Consider the following 24,142-nt stretch of genomic DNA (forward strand, 5'->3'; position numbering starts at 1 on the left):
TAAAGAGGTTATTTGTACGACAATAATAGCACAAAAGAAAAAGGAGAGAATGGAACTACATAGAAGCCAACATTTTGTATACTATTGAAATTTAGTTCATATTAATATGTACTAGATTAATTATTTAAGATGTTATTTGTAATCCCCAGGGCAACCACCAGGGAATAATTCCAAAAGACAGTGAAATAAAGGACAAGAGAATTAAAATGATACACTAGAAAAAATCTATTTAATGCAAAATAAGTTGTTATTATTAGAGAAATAGGAAACCAAAAGGTATAGAGAAAGCAAGAGTAAACAGCTGGCACAAATATTAACATTAGAAATATATTAAATTTAGTAGATTAAGCATTCCAATTAAAAAGCAGAGATAGGCAGAATTTTTAAAAGACATGATCAAGCTATATATTGTCTACAAGAACTTTGGATCCAAAAATCACAAATAAGTTGAAAGCAAAAGAATGGGGGAAAACATATCATACACAGTAAACAAAAAGCTGCAGTGACTCTACTAATATCAGACAAACTACATTTTAACCCAAAATTTATTATTAGAAATTTAAAAAAACATTTTATAATGATAAATTGGTCAATCCATCAGGAGGGCCTAGCAATGATAAACATATATGTTCATGAATTTCACCTAATAACAGGGCTTTAAAAAACATGAAACAAAACCAGATAGAACTGCAGAGAGAAATGGACAATTCAATTATAGTACCTGGAGACTTCACAGTCCCCATTCAATGGTAGATAGAACAACAGATAGATGAACAGGAAAATAGAACACTTAAATAATACTATCAATGAACTAGATCTAACAGAACATTTCACACAACAGAATACACATTCTTCTCGGGAGTACATGGAATATTCTCCAGGATAGATCACATGCTAGGCCATTAAAATGTCTAAATTAATTTAAAAGGATTGAAATAATACAAAGTATGATTTCTGACCACAATTGATTGAAATTAGAAATCAGTAACAGAGGATATTTGGGAATTTCACAAATATGTGTAAATTAAACAACATACTCTTAAATAATGAATGGGTCAAAGAAGATACCGAAAGGGCAATTGGAAAATACTTTGAGGGCCAGGCATGATGACTCATACCTGTAATACCAGCACCTTGGGAGGCGGAGGCAGGAGAATAGCTTGAGCCCAATAGGTCAAGACCAGCCAGAACCACATAGGGAGGTCTCATCTCTACAAAAAAAAATAAAAATTACTTGGGAATGGTGGTACATGTCTATAGTCCCAGCTGATAGGAGAATCACTTGAGCCTGGGAGAAGGTTGAGGCTTCAGTGAGCTGTGATCATACCACTGAGGTCCAATCTGCGTGACAGCAAGACCCTGTCTGAAAAAAAGAAAAAGAAAAAGAAAATACTTTCAGATGAATTAAAATGAAAACACAACACACCAAAACTTATGAAATGCAGCTAAAGCAATGCTTAGGGAGAAATTTATAGTAGTAAATGCCTATATTTAAAAAGCAGAAAAATCTTAAATCAATAACCTAACTTCCCATTCTAAGAAACTAGAAAAAGAAGGGAAAACCAAGCCAAAAGGAAGCAGAAAGAAGAAAATAATAATGATTGCAGCAAAAATAAATTAAACCGTGAATAAAAGAATACATCAAATCAAAGAAAGTTGATTCTTTGAAGACATCATTAAAAGTGGCAAACCTTTAGCCAAGAAAGATAGAACACTCAAATTACTAAAATGAAGAATGAAAAAAAATGGCATTACTACTGATCTTACAGAAAGAAGAAGGCATACTTACCTGGCAGGGGAGATACCATGATCACAAAGGTGGTTTTCCCAGGGCAAGGCTTATCCTTTGCACTCCAGATGTGCTGACCCCTGTGATTTCCCCAAATGTGGGAAACTCGACTACATAATTTGTGGTAGTGGCGGACTGCGTTCATGCTCTCCCCTGGTAAAAAAATAAAAAGAAAAGAAAAAAAAAGAAAGAAGAAGGCATATAAGGAAATACGAGGAATTATTGTAACAAATTAGATGACATGATTAAGATGAACAAATGCCTGGAAAGATACAAACTTCCAAAACTGACTCAAGAAGAAATAGAAAATTTGAATAGGTCTATAACAAGTAAGAGATTGAACTAGTAAGCAAAAAATGTCCAACAAAGAAAAGCCCAGTCCAATTGCCTTCACTGGTGAATTTTACCAAACATAAAGAAGAATTAACACCAAATTTTCATGAAATCTTCCAAAAATAAAACAGGGATTTCAAGTCATTCTATGAGTCCAGTATTATCCTGCTACCAAAACCAGACAAAGACATACAAGAAAACAAAAATCCTCAACAAAATACCAGCAAGCCAAATCTAGCAACATATAAAACAATTATATATCATCAGTAGGTGGAATTTATCCAAGGAATGCAAGGTTGGTTCAACATATGAAAATCAATCAAAATAATACATCATAATAGTAGAATAAAGGACAAAACCACATAATCATCACAATTGATACAGAAAAAGTATTTGGCAAAATTAAGCACACTTTCACTATAAAACTCAACAAAGTAGGAATAGAAGAAAAATTATTCAATCTAATAGAGTGGTCTATGAAAAATCCACTAATATCATATTTAATAGTGAAATAATTTTGCAGGACTTAATTCTCTTATAGAATGTATTTTAAAGGCTTCAACCTCTAGAGTTTTTAAGGTCATGACTCTGGATTTTATTCTGATTCTGATGATAAGTCATTAGAGAAGTTATTAGAGGAATTAGAAGGTCATGATTTGATACTTATTTTTAAAAACCACTCTGGATACCACATATCCATTTTATGTGAATTTCATTTGGAGTAGGGCATGGGTTGGGGAACAGGAGGGAACCTGGTATAGTCAGAAAGTTGTGAAAATAGACCAGGGTAGAGACTATGGCAGCTTGAACTAAAAGGGTAGTGATGGGAACTGGAAAAAGTAGGTTTCAAAATACTTTTAGAGGTAGAGTCAGCAAGACTCACCAAGGGTTTAGAGGTGAGAGTAAATGAAGAAAGGAGAGGAATCAAGGCTGACTCCTAGAATTTTGGCTTCAGCAATGGGTGGATGGTGATCCTGTATAGTGAGGAAAATACCAAATAGGATTGGAGTCAAGTGTGGCAAATAAAAGTTCTATTTTGAGTACATTACAATTGAGATAGCTATTGAATATTCATGTGGAGCTGTCAAAGAGAGATCTAAATATAAAATTTGGAGCTCAAAAGAGAGATCAGAGCTAAGCATATGATTTGGAAACTGTCAGTACACAAATAGTATTTAAAGCCATGGGACTAAACAAAGCTGACTGGAAAAACTATGTAGATAAAGAAAAGAAGGGAGACCAGGACTTGGGTTGTTCCTACTGTTAGGCATTCAGGCAGAGGAAGTGCCCATGATGAAGAATAAGAAGCAGCAGCCAATAAAATAGAAAGAAACCAAAAGAGTACCATGGTTTCCAAGAAAAGTAACAATTCAGCAGGAAGCGGTGATCAACTTTGTTAAATGCTGCTGAGAGAGCAAGCAAGAGAGAAATGATGGCATGGTTATTAATGCTACAAATAGGGAGGTTGTTAATAATTTTGACCATGGCAAAATCAATGAAGTTGTAGGGACAGACATTCGATTGACGTAAGTTAAAAGGGAATGCGAGTCAAAAAAAATAAGGGCAATGTATTAGTGTGCTTGGGTTGTCATAACAAAATACCACAGGCTGAGTGGCTTAAACAACAAAAATGTTATTTCATCACAGTTTGGAGGCTAGAAGTCCCAGATTAAGGTGCTATCAGGGTGGGTTTCTGGTGAGGCCTCTCTTCGTAGATTACAGATGGCTGCCTTCTCATTGCATCTTCACACAACCTCTCCTGTGTGTGTGTGTGGATAGAGAGATCCTTATGTGTTTCTCTGCTTCTCAGAAGGACAGTGGTCCTGTCAGTTTAGAGCTCCATCCTTATAAAGTAAAATCTATCATTTTACCTTGTCTCCATAAATGCCCTGTCTCCAAATACAGACACATTGGAGGTTAGAGCTTCCACCTATGAATTTTGGAGGAATACAAGTCAGTCCATAACAGCAAGCAACTCTAGATAACCCTTTGAAGATAATTATTGTTAAGGGGAACACAAAAATGAGATAGAAATTCCAAAGATATGTGGACATGAGACAGAGGGGATAACTATAGAAGTCCCTGGAAAGGATTTATAATCAATAGAGGCCTTTGACCAGGTTGTCTTTTGACCTTGGCCAAGCCACATCAACCATAGGAATGAGAAGGAAGTGGAAAAAAAGAAATAATGATATTGGCAGGCTGGTGGCTTTCACAGAGAAATATGAGGGAGTTCCTGTCTAAATGCTCCTACTTTCCTGATGCATATAACACAAGCTTATAGTGAGCACGAGCATGGCAGAGGTTGGGTAATGTAGGAGTTTCACATGGAAAACATGACATGGTTATGAGGACACGTAAGCTGGTAAAAATATTATGAAAGTTTAGTAAGATTTTGGACATGTTTAGTGCCCATCTGAGATTTATGTCTATAGAACTTAACAGAGACCAAGCAACACAAGTGTGTGCATGTGTGTGTGTGTGTGCGTGTGTGTGTATTTTCCAGCCATTTCAACTTCTCAGACATGGGCATAGGGTAAGCAGACAGATAGGTTTAACCCAAGTCATGACTTTGGAGCCAAGTCCAGCCAAGAAAAGAAGTAGATAATTAAAAATTCATGCAAGACAGTGCTTAAATGAGAAGATATAGATATAGCTCAATAAAAAGAAAATAAATAAATGAGAAGAGAAAAAAACATTGAAAATGACAGCTTTAAAAATAAATTTCCTCTCTGTCTCCTCTCTGATGCAAAGATAAAGTTTCTTAAGAAAGATAGGCTACTCTTTGGCCATGTTTGCATTGGAGTGCATACAGTTTTGGACCCATTACCACATCAATATCAAATAATGGCACTATGACTGATAGCACATTACTTTTAAATAATTATTTATGCATTCCATGTATATTTTGCATGGAATACTCAGGTAAACTTGAGATCTGGGTAGGCAAAAATCAGATGAGTACATATTTGTTTAAGAAACTCTTTTAGAATGAAACTGAATGGTAGCTCTTTCCTCACTCATTAGATTTTTCACTATTTTTCCCAATACTTTTATCTTCAGAGCTTAGTATGTTTGATCTCAGACTGGTATTAATATGCATAAAAAGTAGTAGGATTTTACAGATCAGCTTTTGTCTTGGAAATTAAACTATGTTCAGTCACTCTTCCTGTCCAAATTTTGAGCTGAAATTCTGAATATGAAAACCATTTCTAGATTCCATGAATGCCCTAATCCTAAATTCTTCCTGAATTGTGAAGTGGAAAATTAAATCGTTTTTGTTGGAAAACTCCCTGTTCACTGGGTTCAGATCAGCACTCAGATGATGTCAGCAAATGTTACATTTTTTTCCAATTATGAAATGAATTATGGGGCGCTAGCTAACCACAGTTAGTCATTAAATAAAAGTATTTTGGCTGATGCATTGTTGTTCTGCCAGAAAACACAGGTGTTTTGTTTTTAAAGAAATTTTTAAAACATTGCTTTAAGAAAAGATTGCATTGACAATCCTTCAGCTCAAGCAATATAGAAACATTAATAAGAAGGTGTTATTTGTAGAGAATTTGTGTGGCAGGAGTAGAGATTGTGTTTCCTCATATGAAATGAAGAGTTGCCTTATGTCCAAGGAATTGAAATATTTGAGCTATGATATATGAAGACAGTGATATACAACTGTGCATATTTAAGCACATCTATATGTGAAGTCTTAAGAGTTGAATGAAAGGCATCTTATAATCATGAAATTTTATTATTATCAAGAACAAACTTTCTTGGACTAAGATTTTTCAGAGAATGTTAGTTCATTCTTTCTACGATGATCACCAAAGTTTGCAAATGCACAGTCTCAAAATAATGGCATTTACATCTTTCAGCATCAAACAAGCTCTGTTTATTAAAAGTAGAGCTAGTGCCATTCTTTCATTTGTAGGTGGCTTCCTGAAAGATGAATAAGCATTAAATGTTTTAATTGACCCAATAGTCATAATAGTAATTTTTAATCATTTTTCATTTTCAGTAATAACCTTACGCTTACCATTTTCCCTTTCAATCTACTGTCTTCAATTGATGTATCTCTAAATCATTCCTGAATGAAGTAGCTGCCTTCAGCTGATTTATCTGAGGAATTTGATTATCTCATCCAAACCATGACATCTTGAATCATGTATTAATGACATGCTTATGAAATGAAGCAGTTTTCTGTTTCAAAATGACTTTTTCTCCTGTGTGTATAAATGTCACATGTCTATAATCCTCCCAACTCAAAAAAGTAATGCAGTAAACAATTTCTTATCTAGGATACAACTATGTTTTAAAAGAACAATAATCTATTGACTAGATTACCTTAAGAAACTGCTGTTAGAAATATATTTTAGGGCTTAAATATTGAAAGTGGCATTTTTAATGTATCCCAAATATCATTCCCAAGATCTAGATTTCCCAGGTCTTATTTCAGAGTTCCTAAATGCTTTTGTTGAAGACTGAACCCAGCAGTATATTTCTTTAGAAAATTCCTTCACTACCAGCCAGGCATGGTGGCTCATGCCTGTAATCTCAGCACTTTGGAAGGCTGAGGTGTGTGGATCATGAGGTCAAGAGATTGAGACCATCCTGACCAACATGGTGAAATCCCGTCTCTGCTAAACATACAAAAATTAGCTGGGTGTGGTGGTGCACACCTGTAGTCCCAGCTACTGAGGAGACTAAGGCAGGAGAATCCTTTGAACCTAGGAGGCAGAGGTTGAGCCAAGATCACACCACTGCACTCCAGTCTGGCAACAGAGAAAGACTGTTTCAGAAAGGAAGAAAAAAAAAGAGAAACAAGGAAAGGAAGAAAGAAAAGAAAAGAAAGAAGGAAGGAAGGAAAGAAGGAAAGAAAGAAAAGAGAAGGAAGGAAGAAAGAGAAAGGGAGGGAGGGAAGGAGGGAGGGAGGAAAAGAAAAAAGGCAATCCCTTCTCTACCAAAAAGAATTATGAAATTTCATTTTTGAATGCTGATATACGATAGGATCATTCTTCAAATTCTCAAGAGTGTCTGAAAACCGATTTTAACCAAGAGGATATTTAGAATTTCACTAATTATTTATTCACAAATATATGGAATCCACTTGGGGTACAAAAACATTTTTTAAATACCAAAAAGATTTAAATTATTTATGAAATAACTACTGCTGATATGGTTTGTGTATTTGTCCCCAGTAAAATCTCATGATGAATTATAAGCCCCAGTGCTAGAGGTGCGGCCTGGTGGGAGGTGTTTGGATCATGGGGATGGATCCCTCATAGCTTGATGCTGTCTTTACAATAGTGAGTTCTTGTGAGATCTGGTCGTTTAAAAGTGTGTGGCACCTCCCTCCCCCACCATCTAATCCCCCCGCCCCCCAGCAACCCCAGTCTCTCCTTGTTCCTGCTTTTGCTGTGTGATGTGCCTGCTACTCCTTTGCCTTCTGCCATGATTGGAAGCTTCCTGAGGCCTCCCCAGAACCAGATGCTGCTAGGCTTCCTGTATAGCCTGCAGAACCCTAAGCCAATTAAACCTCTTTTGTTATAAATTACCCAGTCTCAAGTATTTCTTTACAGCAGGGCAAGAATGGCTGATTCAACTGCCTATACAAATGTAAATGATTCTGCAATAGTCAGAGTGAGATATGAATTAGTTATAGTCCAGCTAAATGTTAGGGACAATTTGTGATGAGAGGACTCAGATCAATGATGAGATTTTTCTACTATGTTGAAAGAAAATATAATATAGAAAAGTATTTATGTATAAAAGAAAATAGATCATGAACATATAACTCTTCTATATCATTTCATTCTTCCACAGTTAAATGTGGCCAATCCTATTGTCAAACATGATTGGGGAATGTGTTGTTCTGCTCAAAGACTTGGGTTAAATAAATGATTGGTTTAACAAAAAATTGTGTAGATAGATAAGAGATACGTGACATAGATACGTAACATATATACACACATATGCCAGCTTTTTATCAAAGACCTTGAATGCCCAAGTGATCCTACTAAAACTTATTTAAACACACATGCATTAAACTCTACCATCACAGCATTCTAGCACTTAGTCTCCATGTATAACAATGTTTCTAAGCTGGGGTGAGGGAAGCATCTGTAATTCTCACCTCTAATGCCTAAAACTTTGTTCCCAGAGGGAGGTTTCTCCCGATTCCCAGTTCCACTCACCATCCCTGAGCCTAGGCAAGAAAAAGGAACTGGATTTTCATAGTTTCCACCCAAGGATGGTAGTCTGTATGGCCTGACCAGTTGAGGAGGTGCAAGAAGGGAGAGGGTAAAACTCAGAAGGTTAAAGAACTATGATGGAGTGACCAGATGTCCCTCTCAAAACTCAAGGGAAATCTAGCGGGATGTGGGGGCACATGCTGTTAGTCCCAGCTACTCAGGAGGCTTAGGCGTGAGGATCGCTTGAGCCCAGGAGTTCTGGGTTGTAGTGCGCTATGCCCATCGGATGTCTGCACTAAGTTCAGCATCAAGATGGTGACCTCCCAGGAGTGGGGACCACAAGGTTGCTTAAGGAAAAGTGAACTGGCCCAGGTCTGAAATGGAGGCAGTCAAAATTCCCATGCTAATTAGTAGGAGGATTGTTCCTGGGCAACATGGTCAGACCTCATCTAAAAACAAAAACAAAAACAAAAGAACCTCTAGGGAAATCTAGAGAGGAATAGAGACTAATTAAGAAAAGTGCATGAAGATCTGATTTGCAAACTGACACATTCAAGGATAAGATTGTTGACATACCAGAAGGATTACATTGGGTCCCAGGGACATAAACAAACACATTTTCAAGATTTGCTTATAACTTTTTAAATAATAAGAAATGAAAGGCTAAAATGTTGTAATCCACCAGATGATTTTCAAAGGAGGAAGGTTCCATCCCTACTTTATTTTAAATGTTCATGTTACTGGATAAGAACAGATCAGGCTATAAGATACAATCCCAACGTCCTGACAAAGCAGGACATAGGACGACCTCGGTCTCACCAATCTCTTTCCTTCGTGTCCCAGACCCCACCCTCCTGCCAAATCCCACCTCACTCAAACGGCACCCAGTCATTGTCTTTCTCACACAAGCAGAAAATCAAAATGAAAGTCTCACAGGACAAATGCCCTTCATATTCTTGGGGACAGTAAGGAAAATACATCTTCCAGAGTGTGTTTATGTGGGAGAACCCCAACTCTTCACCACCTTTGACTCTTACCTTCCCAGGGGAGGGTTTTTTCCTTTGCTCTGACCCCATATGCCTTGCTCTGCATTTGCTTTCTTTTCTTTTTTGACGCAAAAAGAAAAAAGGTCACCACTGATTAGACAAAAGAGCGAAAAATTATGTGCATTTCACCAAAAAATTTACTTTCAGTGACTCTCTTTTTCTGATCAGCACATCTTTGAATGATCATTTCCTGCAGAACTGTGCCCTGGGAATTTATTGTCCTTGTCTTTGACCTTGTTTTATTAAAGGACTGCTAGAGGTGGAGTGATAAAGGTCAAGGAACTCCTAAGGCTACATAAAACATACTTATTAGTAGGCATTTCTAGATGGCATATCACAAGCTGGCAGGCTAAAGTTGGTATAGCAGGTCTTCTTTCTAGCACATTCTACCATTCCACAGCAAAATCCTTGAAAAGTATTTGCTAACCTGTTGCTATGAAAAAAATGCAAGAAAAGATGCTATGTACCTCAATTAGACTAATATATTTTCTAAAAATATTTGCACTAAATGAATTCCCTTGTGTGGGCAAAAATCTTGTAGAAGAGCATTTACTGGGTTTTTGTCTGCTTGTGAAAGTAACAGAAGCTCAACTTTAGAAAAGCCTCAAAAGCATGAGAAGGAAAATAAAAATCATATGTCATTCCACCTAACAGACACAACCAATGTTAACATTTTGGGGTATTACCTTTCAGCAGTGAGAGAGAAGAAAAAGAAAGTTACCACATTTGGGGTCATATTATATGTATTTTTATATCTTGTTTTTATATCTTGTTAACACTATATTATTTATTTAACCTTCAACAAATATTAATGAGAACTAAGCATGTCTCTAAATATTATGAGCATTTGCCAATGATAAAAAGTCTTCAAAACATGATTTTTAAAAGATATACAAAGTTCAAAGTGTGCTGTTATAAAACACAATAAAATCATGCTCCAGTTCTTGAACATACAATTTGTTTATTTTTTGTGATAGCTTTATTAAAGTATAATAAACTGCACTTTTTTTTTTTTTTTGAGATGGAGTTTTGCTGTTGTTATCCAGGCTGGAGTGCAATGGCACAATCTCGGCTCACCGCAACCTCTGCCTCCTGGGTTCAGGCAATTCTCCTGCCTCAGCCTCCTGAATAGCTGGGATTACAGGCATGCGCCACCATGCCCAGCTAATTTTTGTATTTTTAGTAGAGATGGGGTTTCACCATGTTGACCTGGATGGTCTTGATCTCTTGACCTGTGATCCACCCGCCTTGGCCTCCCAAAGTGCTGGGATTACAGGCGTGAGCCACTGTGCCCGGCCTAAACTGCACATATTAAAAGTGTATAGTTTAATAAGTTTTGACCTATAAATGTAGCTGTGAAACCATCATCACAATCAAGATAATGAACACACACATCACCCCCAGGAGTTTCCTTGTGCTTGTTGGTAATTCCTCTCTCAGCCTTGTCCTGCCCTCACCCCCGTCTCTAGGTATCTGATCTATTTTCTGTTGCTATGGATTAGTTTGAATTTTGTAGACAGTTTTACAAATGGAATAATACACTACATATTCTCTTTTGTCTGGCTTGTTTCACTCACCATAATTATTTTGAGATTCATTGTGCTGCTGTGCAATCAATAGTTTACTCCTTTTTATTGTTAATTTGTATTCCATTGTATGGATATACCACAATTTGTTTATCCATTCATCTGTTGATAAATACCTTTGTTGTTTCAATTTTTTATTATTACAACTAAAAGTGGTATGAAGGCCAGGAGTGGTGGCTCATGCACTTTGTTTGGGAGGCCAAGGTGGGCAGATCACCTGAGGTCGGGAGTTCGAGACCAGCCTGACCAAAGTGAAGACATTCTGTCTCTATTAAAAATACAAAATTAGCCAGGAGTGGTGGCACATGCCTCTAATCCCAGCTACTCAGGAGGCTGAGGCAGGAGAATCACTTGAACCTGGGAGGCAGAGTTTGCAGTGAGCCGATATTGCTCCATTGCACTCCAGCCTGGGCAACAAGGTGAAACTCTGTCTCAAAAAAAAAAAGTGCTATGAACATTGTTTGTGTCTTTGTATACTCATGTATTTTTTCCCCTTGGGTAACCTAAAGACTTACACATAAATGTTTATGGCATCTGAAGATAGAATGACTGGGTTATACAGCACGAGTGTGTGTGTGTGTGAAGTGTGTGTGTGTGTGTGTGTGTGTGTGTGTGTGTTTCCAAGAAATTATCAAACTGTTTTCCAAGATGGTTGGACCATTTTCATCCCAATCAGCAGTGTATGAGGGTTCCAGTTGCCCTACATCCTTGCTAATACCTGCTATGTTTCAGCCTTATTCATTTTAGACTTTCTAATAAATACGTCGTCATATCTCATTGTGGTTTCTTTTCGTATATCCCTGATGACTAATAATGTTGAGCATCTGTTGGGAAGATTTCTCAAATCCTCAATTAGGTTTAATTTAAAGGGACAGCTTTCAGTCACAGAAATGTAAATTCAAAATGTAAATTCTTAGCCATTCTTTCTTTAATGATACACTTCTGCCATTTTGTCTCATTTTTATCCAAGACACTGAAAGTTGCAGTAGAAATAAAAGATTGATTTTATTAATAGATTAACAACAGATTATGATAATGATGATGATGATGACAACAATGGCAATGATTTAAAAGGCTTACCTAATCAACAGTTGGTCAACTCCAAAACAAATATATTTAAAGAGGAACACCATCATTGTAAGGACCCACCACCACTTTTTAAAGAACCAAAAGCCTCATGATCATGACGATTGTATTACTTTATGCCTTTCCTCAGAAATCTCCCCACTCTTCATGGTCAGTCCTGATTAGCAATTCTGACACGGGTCCTTGATAACTTCTCACTCATTTCCCCCAATCCATTTTTTCTGCAAACCTCTTACTCCATTCTGTTTAACCCCATGTCCACTCTCCCTTCTCTCAGCAAATTATCTCCATTTTATATCATCCGGAAAATAATCTATCAGCTGTGATTTCTATTCTGTTCTTTTCTACCTTTTACAAACTTATCTGCTTCTTCATTTATGATTTCCCTCACTGCCATGTGTAAGAGAAACACATATTCCTCCCCCTATTTAAGGAGGAGTAGTACAGAGTCTAGACTCCTCTTCCAAACTTGTAGGCAGCTAGTATCTAGTACCTGACTCTTTCCTGTATCGTCAATCTTTTCCTGTCCGTTGATTCCTTTCCTTCAGCATTCAAGCCTGTTTAAGACTTTTGGAGCTTAAGATTAAACTCTCGCTCCATTTTGTGTTCTTTCTCCAAAACTTTCCTCCCCTTCAGAGCCATGTTTCCAGAAAACAAAGATTATCCCATTCTTCATCACTTTTCATTCATACCTAAATCAACACAGGGTAGTCCCATTAAACACCTTGGCCTCTTTTGCTAAGGATCTCCTAATGGTCAAAACCACTGGAAACTCCTCAGCCGTGATCTTACTTGACATCACACTGCTTTGACCTTCTGAAGTAACTGTCTCTTTATTTGGTTTCTATTTCACATTTCTCCCCTGGTTCTCCTCCCACCACTGTAGTCACTCAGTCTCCTTTGTATGGTCCTATTGTGCCTTATACCTCTTAACATTAGTCATCTCCAGAGTTGTTCTGCCATGAATCTTCATTTGTCCTTCTACTTGCTATCCCCAGGAAATTTCATCAATGTGCATGGCTTTTTTTGGGCGGGGGTGGGGGATAGGGTCTCACTCTGTTGCCCTGATTGGAGCCCAGTGGCTTGATCTCGGTTCACTGCAGCCTCAACCTCCCTGGCTCAAGTTATCCCCTCACCTCAGCCTCCTGAGTAGCTGGGACTACAGGTGTGAGCCACTGCATCCAGCTAATTTTGTGTGTGTGTGTATTTTTTATAGAGACAGGTTTTGCCATGTTACCCAGGCTGTTCTCAAACTCCTGGCCTCAGGGGATTCACCTGCCTCGGCTCCCAAGCATGAGCCACCGCACCTAGCCACATGCATGGCTTTTAAGTGCCACATATGACTTCTCAACCTGTATTTATTTTTTTAAGTTTAAAAAAAGTAATAGAGACATGGTCTCATTGTGTTGCCCAAGCTGGTCTCAAACTCTTGAGCTCAAGCAATCCTCCCACCTCAGCCTTCCAAAGGGTTGGGATTACAAGCATGAGCCACCATGTCCAGTTTCAATCTGTATTTTTACTCAGGACTTTCTTTAGAGCTTCAGACCAAAACCCGAAGTGTTTATTAGACATGTCAACCTAGTGTCCCCTCTATCACTCCAAATTCTATAAAACTAAACTCTTTGACATTTCCCATTTTCAATTCTTCACTCCTGCCCTCAAAATCTGCTCTTTCTTCAACATAATTTGTATCAATTCTATGTTAAATCAGAACACTGGAAATCATCCTTTCTCTCACTCCTATTTCCAAATGGTCTTATGTTTTTGCCTTATAAAGACTGATTGAATTGTACTATCGTCATTATGGCACCCTCCTGACTACCCTACTTCAGGCCTTCCACATCAGTTTCTAGACTTCTGCAACAGTTACTGCAGCAGTTGAGATAGATCAGTGGGCTCAGCATTTATATCTCCTCTACAATAGAAGAAGGAAAACTAAAGAATTTATTTCCCCAAATTCCGTGCAGTTAGAGTTCTGGAAGTGATTTAGATTTCTCCAATCAGATGTGCTCTCCCAAGATTTGATTTTGGTATTGAATTAAAGGGAGAGACAGACAAGGCACTAAGACTCTATTTTGCTAAAAGAATCTAACAGGTGCAGCTTGGTTCTGAGTTGGCTTATTTTAAACACAGATTATGGCTAAGATGTGTGTTCCTGAGGCCAAGAGGCAGACAGGTCCTGAGTGTCCATTTAAGAATCATTTCTGAAGGGCCTGCTGGACGCCTGCTGGTCTACTCCTTCCCACAGGATTGTAAGCTACACATGCCTATCTTAAAACTCTGCTCAAAATTGCTCACGTGGTTTCTATTATCTGCACCTGAACTCTGAGTAATCCAGCCTCTTTCTACACTTTATACCCCTTGCACTGCCTCCACATCCATGCAGTCTCACACTTCCTCTCTCTAGTTCATGTTGTCACTTCCGTTTTTCCCTCCTTATGTGCCCATGTGGCTTGAGTGAGATGGAAAACATTGAACAGAGGGAAGGTGCTGTCGAGGAACAATGTGTGTGTGTATATATATATATATATATACATATATATATGACAATCCCTGGGTTTGTAAAGCTAAAGATTTCTTCTGTAACATTAATAATAAATCTATCTCCTGTTCCCAAGGCAATTTTTAAATATATCACCCCAAATCATTAGTTCATTGTACATCTACAAAACTGTGGCTGATTTCTGATAGTTAACTGTCATCTATTATTATCTCCTCTTTTTAAAAAACAATTTACATTTTTAGATTCTATTTTTATTTTATCTCAAATTTCTAGGAGCAAACCAAAAATAAAAGTCTCTGAGAAAATGCACCTATTCTTACTCCCAAGGAATTCATTTTCTGTGGCATTCATGGAAATGTTCCATGGTACAAGGAGAAATAGGAATGATTAGAGCTTGTTCAAAAAGCCTGAGATTGATTCTTTCATCCAATTCCCTGAGATCATGAACTTGAATGTTTTCCTCCTGTAGAAAGCTAGATTTCTCAAGACCATGTCATAATCTTTGTTGTATGTGAAATGAAAACTGGCTTTTCATTAATGATTAGAATATTAGTACTAGAAGGAATATTAGCAACCACCCTTTGCCCTTTACAGGCAAGGAGGCAAAACCCCAAAAAACAGAAAAGACATATCTGGTGTGGTCTAGCATATTTATCACAGAGTTGTGCTGTGTCTCCTAATGCCAATTAAGGTGTCATTTTCATATGCCTTTCTTTTTCAACATTTCCAATGCTGTTTAATGATCTGCAGGACCTAGTTTTCAACTAGTTAATTTTAGAGTAACTGGGAAATAGGGAGTTTTACACAATGCAAGCAAGAACAAGGAACTACATATTCAAAACCTCAAAACCAGATTAATCGTTTTAAGTAATCACTATTTTAGGCTAGATGAAACTGGCCCTAGAGGACCAATATATGACACAGAACAATTTAGTTCAATCTTTTCTTATGTTGCTGCTGCGATTGAAAGGGCAGACTTTGCAGTTACTGCTTAGATTCAAAGCTGTCTTTCATATGTACTAACATATAAGCCTATGACTTCTCTTACTTCAAGTATTATTTTGGGCTTTCCACAAGGATTTCCAAATATGTATTCTTTCTTAACTGAGTTAACATACCCATCAGTATGTGAGGGCTCTTGCTTAACCAAATGGAAAATAAATCTATTTCAACCAGACCTTTAAATTTTTTTTTTTTTTTTTTTTTTTTGCTATTTCCACTGCCTTATTTTGGACTTTCTAACTGCCCAGCTTTCAAGACAAGGACCATAATTATTTGTGAACTTCCAAAAATTAAGAACCTGAAACAGTAGCTTGGCACTGTCCCAGATGCTCATGTGCAATCTCTCACCCATTCGGCACCTTAGAGGGTCAAGCCTGAATGGTCATCCAGTGCTGTTGGGCAGGCCACCATCAGACTCTAAGTCAGATAGCAGTTTTTACAGATCTAAATACTGTTGCTCAAGTGGGTGTCCATGGAGACTGAAAAATTGGTTTATTGCCTAGAGAAATGGAAATAAAACCAAGTCATTTGGTTTCTATGTGGTTTCTATGAAGCTCAGGAAATTTTTTGGCTAATGATAAAACTACAGATGGCTAAAGCTACATGATTCCCTTGGTCAATTCTCAGTCTTATCATGAAAATAAGCTCTGTGTACATTACTTTTAAAATATGAGAATATTCCAAATGAAGGCATACCAGATTCTCAAGTTATTTGATTTTTGGCTAGATTGAAAACTATTATTTAAAAGAGTGACCAATATATGCAACAAAGTCTAATAGGTTAAAAAGTCTTTGGATTCACTACATATGGAAAATGTTTCTCATCCACAAATTCAACAGTGTTCCAAGAATGAAAGAAAAAGCTAGTATTTAATAAGGGTGAAGGAGACTGAAACACCTATTCATTAATCCTATGGAAATATTTGTCACTCATATGTGGTTGAGTGAATTGGGTTAAAATAGCACCTTCCAAAAAATTTGTTCATCTGGGTATGGAACTTTATCTATATGAGCAAGTAAATATGATATAATAGCAGGCAGAAGACTTGTACAATGGACTCCCTGATAAATAAGGATGCAGAGCTGACAGCTTGGCACGTGTTGGCATGATTTCACAGCATCTGTTGGCCTACCATCAGATAGAAAACAACTCCTGGCAGACCCCCTTTCTCAATGAATGCACAAAACTAGTCAGGCCAAGAAAGGTGGCATACATGAGTTACATCTGAGAGTTGGCCTGAACTCAGCTGTTCAGTATTTGGGATAATTAATGCTGCTTTTTAGCTTGTCTCAGAAAACTTACAAGAAATATCCATAAAAGTTTAACTTCAGAAGAGAAAAATAAAAATTGATTTTATATATGAATCACAAACTGAAATGACCATAGTGGCCAAGTAGGTATGAAAATTAATGTATGGAACTGAGCATGAGTAAAACAAGAGACTGGTGTGATGATAAATGCTACTGGCACAGGGGCTCAGGGTTGGGGAAAAACTAGGAGCAGTGATGACTGTGGCAAAGTATAACACACATGTCTTCTTGAAAGGGACTAATCGCTGCTCCAGTCTACCCATTTGATCTCATGTCTTCAAATATTACAAAGGAAGCTAGGTTTGGTTTGCCCACATTTTGCTGGGGTCCCTGCAATGACCTATTTATTTAAGAAAAAAAATAGTGAAAGGATTGTGCTATGATGGTTTGCTGGTGGTGATGTAAAATGCTGCAGCACTTTGAAAAATCAGTCTTGTTTTTCCTCAAAGAATTAAACATAGAGTTATTATTTGATCCAGCAATTTCATTTCTAGATATATACTTGAGAGAAATGAAAACATATATTAACACAAACTTTTATATGAATGTTTTATCATAGTCCAAAGGTGGAAACAATCTAAATATCCATCAACTGACAAATGGATGAGCAAAATGCAGTATGTCTATACAATGGAAGATTTAGTTATAAAAAGAAATGAAATACTGATACATGCTACAGGGTGGATGAATCTTGAAGACATTTTGTTAAGTCAAATAAGCTAGTTGCAAAAAACCACATGCTATATGGTTTTATTCATATGAAAGGCCAGAACCGAGAAATCTGAAGAGGCAGACAGTAAATTAGTGATGGTTTAATAACTAAGGGAGAAGAGCCAGGCCTGGTACCGTACCACACATCTGTAGTCCCAACTACTTAGGAGGCTGAGGCAGGAGGGAAACCCAGGAAGGAGAGACTGTAGTGAGCTACAATCACAACACTGCGCTCCAGCCTCAGAGACAGAAAACAAAAAAAGACTGGGGAAGCGGGGTGATAGAGGATAAAAGAATAGGGGTGTGATAGATGACAGGTACAGGGTTTCTTTTTGAAATGATAAAATGTTTTAAAATCAACTGGTGGTGGTTACACAACTCTGTTAATATACTATTAGGTTGGTGCAAAAGTAATTGCCATTGAAATTGTAATGGCAAAACTGCAATTACTTTTGCACCAACCTAATAAAACCATTGAACTGTACACTTTAAATGGGTGAATTGTGTGGTATGTGAACTATATTGTAATCAAGCTGTTTAAAAAGTGTCTCAAAATGTCAACCCCTATGAAGTTACCTTAGAATGTTTCAATTTGGAATTTTCAACAAAAGTTGAAAAAAGTAGTGTAGATATTTGTTGAGATTATCTTGATGACCACCAACAGATAACATTAGTGCCCATGCTTTATTTGTGTTTACTATCTTTTTCTCACCATGGGAAAAGCCAAAAGGCCTTGGGGCAAGCTGCAGAAATAAGAGGTTGAGAGTCATTTAAGTAGAGAAAAGTGATGGGAAAACCCAGCCACCACGGAGTTCATGGCAATAAAAGGACACTACACTCAAATTACTCACAACAGCAGTCAGACCACCACATCCTGGGAGCCTTGGTAGTGGATGTATCGCAGGTCCTGGTTTGTACAGACCAAATTGTCACAGCTCTTTAACAGTGTGGGTGATAGTATACCTGTTCTGAAGTTTGTTATAAAAACGACTTTTAACCACTTTTTATTATTGTTTTTGGGATGCCTTATTCAAATGACTGCTCCATCAAAACAAAGGCCAATGTTAAAAGCAAGATAATTGGTTAAGAGAAAAATTAATGATACTGCTCATAATGATTATTCAAACAATGGCTCGTAATGCTCAAAATCAAAAGAATCAAGACAACATAAGACTTTTTTCTTATATTGAACCCACAGTTCAAACAAAACCATCCATCACATCCATCATATATGGTTCATCCAAATTATATTGTTTTGTCCTTTTATTTGTATTATATTCCTAAATTTGCCCTTGTTTTGTTATTTTAACAGGAGCCATGAGTATCATGAGTCTGAATCCAGTTTTATCACTGTGCATACTATAGAAGTATGGTATTTAAAATAATTGACCTCCCCATTAGAAGTCCAAGTGAATTATTTTCTTCTAAAAAGGTTCTGTATATTTTTTTGTTGAGTGGATTCAGTGAGATAGGTTTATAGTGTTTAGGTAAGAAATGCAGAGTGTAGGCTTGGAAAAATAACTAATGATAAAATGCTCATGGTCTGAAACCACAAAGAAGCTAGACTTAAGTGAAAAGAGGGTATAATAAATCTCAATTAACTAGAATGTTTGAGACTGATGTGTTTTTGAATAACCAGAAATTTGTGTATAAGCTTCACTTCTCCTTGAAAATATTGATCTGCTTTTCTCATAAAGAAGATAATTTAGTTGTTATGAACTAGAAACTCTAAGTACTTCAAGTTCATCCTTCAATAATGAATTCTTATTGTAGCTCCACAAATCCAGAAAACAAATAAGAAAGTACTCTTTTAAAGCTATAGGGTATAAGCATTTTTGTGCAATTTCTCTCCCTTTTCAACAATGGAGTGCATAATATCATCTAATTAATTTAGATTTCTGAGTAATTGGAGTCTATTTAATTGAGGTTTTATTGTGCATATATTGCTACTTGGATATAGGATTGAAAGACCTAACTGTGGAGAAGGGAGATGAGGTGAATCATTTGTCCCTAAGTGCAAAAGAACCAGGAAAATTTATACTCAATTTTATATACTTTCATTGAATGACTGCTATGGAAAGAAACTGGGGGAGGGATGAGGAGAGACTTAAAAGGACAAATGAGATATTATTACCAACCTCTTAGAAGTCTACAGACAACAGGGAAATCAAAACTTTGTGATCCTGTTTGCATCAGAGGACCTCAACACACAGCTGCAGTGATCAACACACTAAGGCTGAAAGAGCATTTGAACACTTGGTATTCCAACAACAGCCATAGTGGAGGTGACAGCCCTCCCTACCAGAAGTAATCCTGTAAATCCATCTAATTAACTGGTTAATGTCAAGACAGGGACCAGTTCCAGAGGGAGGGCCACAGGCTCTGGGCAGAGCCATGTCTTGCTAACCTTGTTTTGAAAGATGAGAATAAAAAGATATTTTTTGCATATTTATCAGATTTGCAGTTAAAAACAAACCAGAAAGGACAGCAAATACAGGATGAGAGAATCAGGATCCAAAAAGCTGAAACATTTGGCTGAATTTAACAAAATGATTACAATACTCTGGCCCATGTAAAAAACACTATGTGTAAGAACAGGATGGGAGAGGCATGGAACAGTGTTGTGAGAGAGAGAGTGTGTGTGTGTGTGTGTGTGTGTGTGTGTGTGTGTGTGTGTGTGTTTTAAAGGCTCAGGCTTGAACTAGCTTGAACTGACAACCATATAAAGAAGAAATATAAATAATAAATAAAACTATATGCATTATTAATCAAATTAAAACAGTAATCCCTCAACCTACCAAACTGATAAGCTACAAATAATTATAATTCTCAATGCTGAAAAGGGTGTGAAGAAATAGACTTTCTCATATACATCATGTGGAAGTGTGAATTGGTAAGCCCCTCAGGAACAATTTGGCCACGTGTATTGGAAATCAAGAAGCCATGCAGAGCTTTTGGCTGGGCGCAGTGGCTCACGTCTGTAATTCCAGCACTTTGGGAGGCCGAGGCGGGTAGATCACGAGGTCAGGAGTTCGAGACAAGCCTGACCAACATGGTGAAACCTAGTCTCTACTGAAAATACAAAAATTAGCTGGGTGTGGTGGCACATACCTATAATCCCAGCTACTCAGGAGGCTGAGGCAGGAGAATTGCCTGAACCTGGGAGGTGGAGGTTGCAGTGAGCCAAGATCCTGCAACTGCACTCCAGCCTGGACGACAGAGTGAGACTTCATCTCAAAAAAAAAAAAAGCCATGCAGAGCTTTCATCTTAATAATTACACTTGTAGGACTTTTGTTCATTAAATAATTAAGGATGCACATAATATTTAGCTACCAGAGGGTTAAACATAACATTGTTAGTAATGGAAAAACATACACACATACACATGAATATGCATCTAAAACATTCCCAATAGGAAAGGATCATATGAACAAAATCTACAGCATAGTTAATGGTGTTATGCTAATGTCAATTTTCTGGTTTTGACAATGTACTATAGTTATGTAAAAGGTTGCCATTGCATGGGAGGTTAATTGAAGGGTGCACAGGACTTCTTTGGAAAAATTTTTCAAATTTTTGTAAGTCTATCGTAATTTTGAAATAAAAAGAATAAATATATTAAAATGGAAAGCTTTTTATTGAAAAAGAACTGATATCAAATCAGAAGGTATAATTCTTTTTTTGGTAAAATATCCATGTAATTTATGTAGTTACGATGATGATAAGAGTACCACTTACTGAAATCTTGTTTTGTGGTTCACAAATAGTACTTCATTTGATCTCACATCAGCTAAAAGGATAAATCTAACTATTCCCATCTTACCAGTGAGGAACGGGATTAGGAGAGGTTATACAAATTTTCAAGTGTTACACAACTAGCTAGTATTTGAATATAGTTCTCTTAGGCTCCAAAGCCCATGCTGTTGGCTCTGTTTCAAAACATTCACTACCAAATATCTTTTTTTTTATAGTTTGGAAAAGTATATCCTAAAATTCCAACTATAATTATCCCTGTATAGTGATTATTGGTGGCATTCTTTTTCTTTTTGCTTATTGAATACATATCATTTGTGTAATTAGAATAATATTTATTGGCGCAATGTCTCACGCCTGTAATCCCAATACTTTGGGAGTCAGGTGGGTGGTTCATTTGAGGCCAAGAGTTTGAGACCAGCCTGACCAACATGGTGAAACCCCATCTCTATGAAAATGCAAAAATTATCTGGGCATGGTGGTGAGCACCTGTAATCCCAACTACTTGGGAGGCGGGGCAGCAGAATTGCTTGAACCCAGGGTTCAGAGCTTGCAGTGAGCTGAGATTGTGCCACTGCACTCCGGTCTGGGCAGAGTGAGACTCCATCTCAAAAAATATGCATTTATTTTAAAGATACAGTCTCACCATATTGCCCAGGCAGGTCTCAAATTCCTGGACCTAAAGAATCTTCCCACCTCCTGAATAGCTGGGACTATAGGTGTGTCACCACACCCAGCTAAAAAAGTAATACTTCCTTTAAGACTTCAGTGTTTTTGTTGAAAGCAGGGTTAGTGTGAGTCTACAGTACTCATAATAGTCAAAATAGCTAAGTTTGGCTACATTGACAGAAGAATAGTTATTTAAAATCAAAAGGCCATACTAGTGTTCAACTATGCAAATCTGGAATATGGAACTCCTTCCATTTTGGGAGCCACACTTTGGTAGGGACATGAATATAGAAACTGAAGGGTATTCGGTGAAAAGTAATCAGAATGGTGAGAGGATCCAAAAGTGTATTATAACATTGACAGTGGAGAGAACTGGGGACGTCTACCTTGGATAGAAACAAACTCAGAGGGATTATGATAACTGTCTTAAAATGTGTAGAGGCAACCTCCAGAATAATTTTCACCACCATGTGCTAAGTACGTACATTATCTTAATTAATCCTCACCACACCACTGTAGAAAAGTGCTGATATTATCCTCCTTTTGTGGATGAGGAAACTAAAACTCAGAAAGTCAGAAAACTTGTACAAAATTACACATGCATTAATGACAGAGCTAGTATTCAAACCCAGAACCTGTCTGCTCTTATTCATTCTTCAGGGTTGTCTCAACACCCTACAGAGGAAAAGCAACTGGGCTTGTTTGTGTGGCTCCTAATGAGTAGAATTAGGGCCACAAAAGAGACAGTTATCAGCTGAATATCAGATTTATCTCTGAAAAATCAAAGCTATCCAAATATGGAATGGGTTGCTTTAGAAGATAGTAAATATTCCCCATACAATCAATAGAGTTAATGATGCTCCACAGTGATGTCAGAAAGGAAAGTCAATCAGCAGATGGATCTCAAACTTTAGTACACACCAGGATCACCTGGGAGAGTTTCTACAACACACATTACTGTGTTCCACCCTGAGCAATTCTGATCCAGGTGTCCTGGGGTGGTGAGATCCATGAATTTGCATTTCCATCAGGCTCCCAGGTGGTGCAAATGCTGCTGGTCCAGGATCACACACTGGGACTCCCTCAAATCCTAAAATTCTACTACTTAAAAAAAAAAATCAAACTTTATGGCTTGAACCAATTTAGTGTCCCTTGCAACCTCTCCCATGGAATGGCAGCCATAATGCCCCTGAGCCATACAATAGGCTGGCTTGTGTGCTTGTTTTTCTCTGTCCAAACGACTAGTCAAGAGATTATCCTACATATTTTCAGCACAACCTTTTATAGCTAGTTGTTTAAAAATTCCAGTTTCCTAATACATTAGAGACTTATTTTTTTCTAAGAAATCTACCTATATTTCTGATCAAGAAAAAAATGGGTAAAAGCAAACCACATTAAATCATATAATAAGAGACTGATCAATCTTAGCATGTTCAGATTATCAGAGAGGAAATGTACTCTTCTAATTATGATTCACTGTTCAGCTGTCTAGCTCAATTTGGGATAAGAAGTGGAAATGTTTTTGTTTTCCAAGAAATAAGGGTGATGGCCCTATGTTATAAACGGTGCTTTGTTATTCTTAATAGTGGCAAACTGAGCATGAGTGGTTTTTTTTTTCCTACAATTTCCAAATTCTACTTGTGTCTAGCTGAAAGGCAGCTTTGTCTGGTTCCCCCCCTGCTTTTTGATGAGGCAAAAATTGCCAAGTACCTTTAAAGTGGGCAAAAATATTCCAAAATCAAATATAAAGAAAAAAAGTAGCTCTGTGTGGACTGCACTGTTCGCCCTTTGTTCCTGGAAGGCGGCTGATACAATGCCACAGCTGCTTCTTGACACACAGGATTGTTGCTTACTACCCTGAACAGCCAACATCCCCATATAAGAACCACAAGTGGCTTTTAAGGTGATAAGATAAAAGTTTAGCTGCCGTATTTTATGACATAATTCGGCCAATGTCTCTTTACAGAGTGCCACTGGACAGCCAACTTCAAACAGCCATAAACATTTGATTATATAGTAATTTAATTTAATGATTTATTTAATCTTCAAATCACAAGAGGCTATTTCCAAAACACTTTGTTGCCATATTGATCCTCTTTTAACCTAAAGGATTAATAATTGATGTTGAAATACAGTTGGAAAAAAGTTGACAATGAATTTCTTT

The 24,142-nt window shown here is 37.2% G+C and overlaps 1 long non-coding RNA gene and 1 other non-coding gene across 2 annotated transcripts; one reads left to right on the forward strand and one right to left on the reverse strand.

Annotated features, from left to right (window-relative positions):
- Window positions 1-212: 212 nt before the first annotated feature.
- LOC144578365 (uncharacterized) lies at window positions 213-1,942 on the reverse strand. Its single transcript, XR_013523943.1, has 2 exons — window positions 1,790-1,942; window positions 213-1,363 (listed from the first exon to the last, which is right to left on the reverse strand). It is a non-coding gene; the product is annotated as an uncharacterized LOC144578365 (long non-coding RNA).
- Window positions 1,782-1,945, forward strand: LOC118144035 (U1 spliceosomal RNA). Its single transcript, XR_004728501.3, has one exon. It is a non-coding gene; the product is annotated as a U1 spliceosomal RNA (small nuclear RNA).
- Window positions 1,946-24,142: the final 22,197 nt, after the last annotated feature.

The sequence above is a fragment of the Callithrix jacchus genome, chromosome 11 (genome assembly GCF_049354715.1).
Source record: "Callithrix jacchus isolate 240 chromosome 11, calJac240_pri, whole genome shotgun sequence".
In the NCBI taxonomy this organism is placed as follows: domain Eukaryota; kingdom Metazoa; phylum Chordata; class Mammalia; order Primates; family Cebidae; genus Callithrix; species Callithrix jacchus.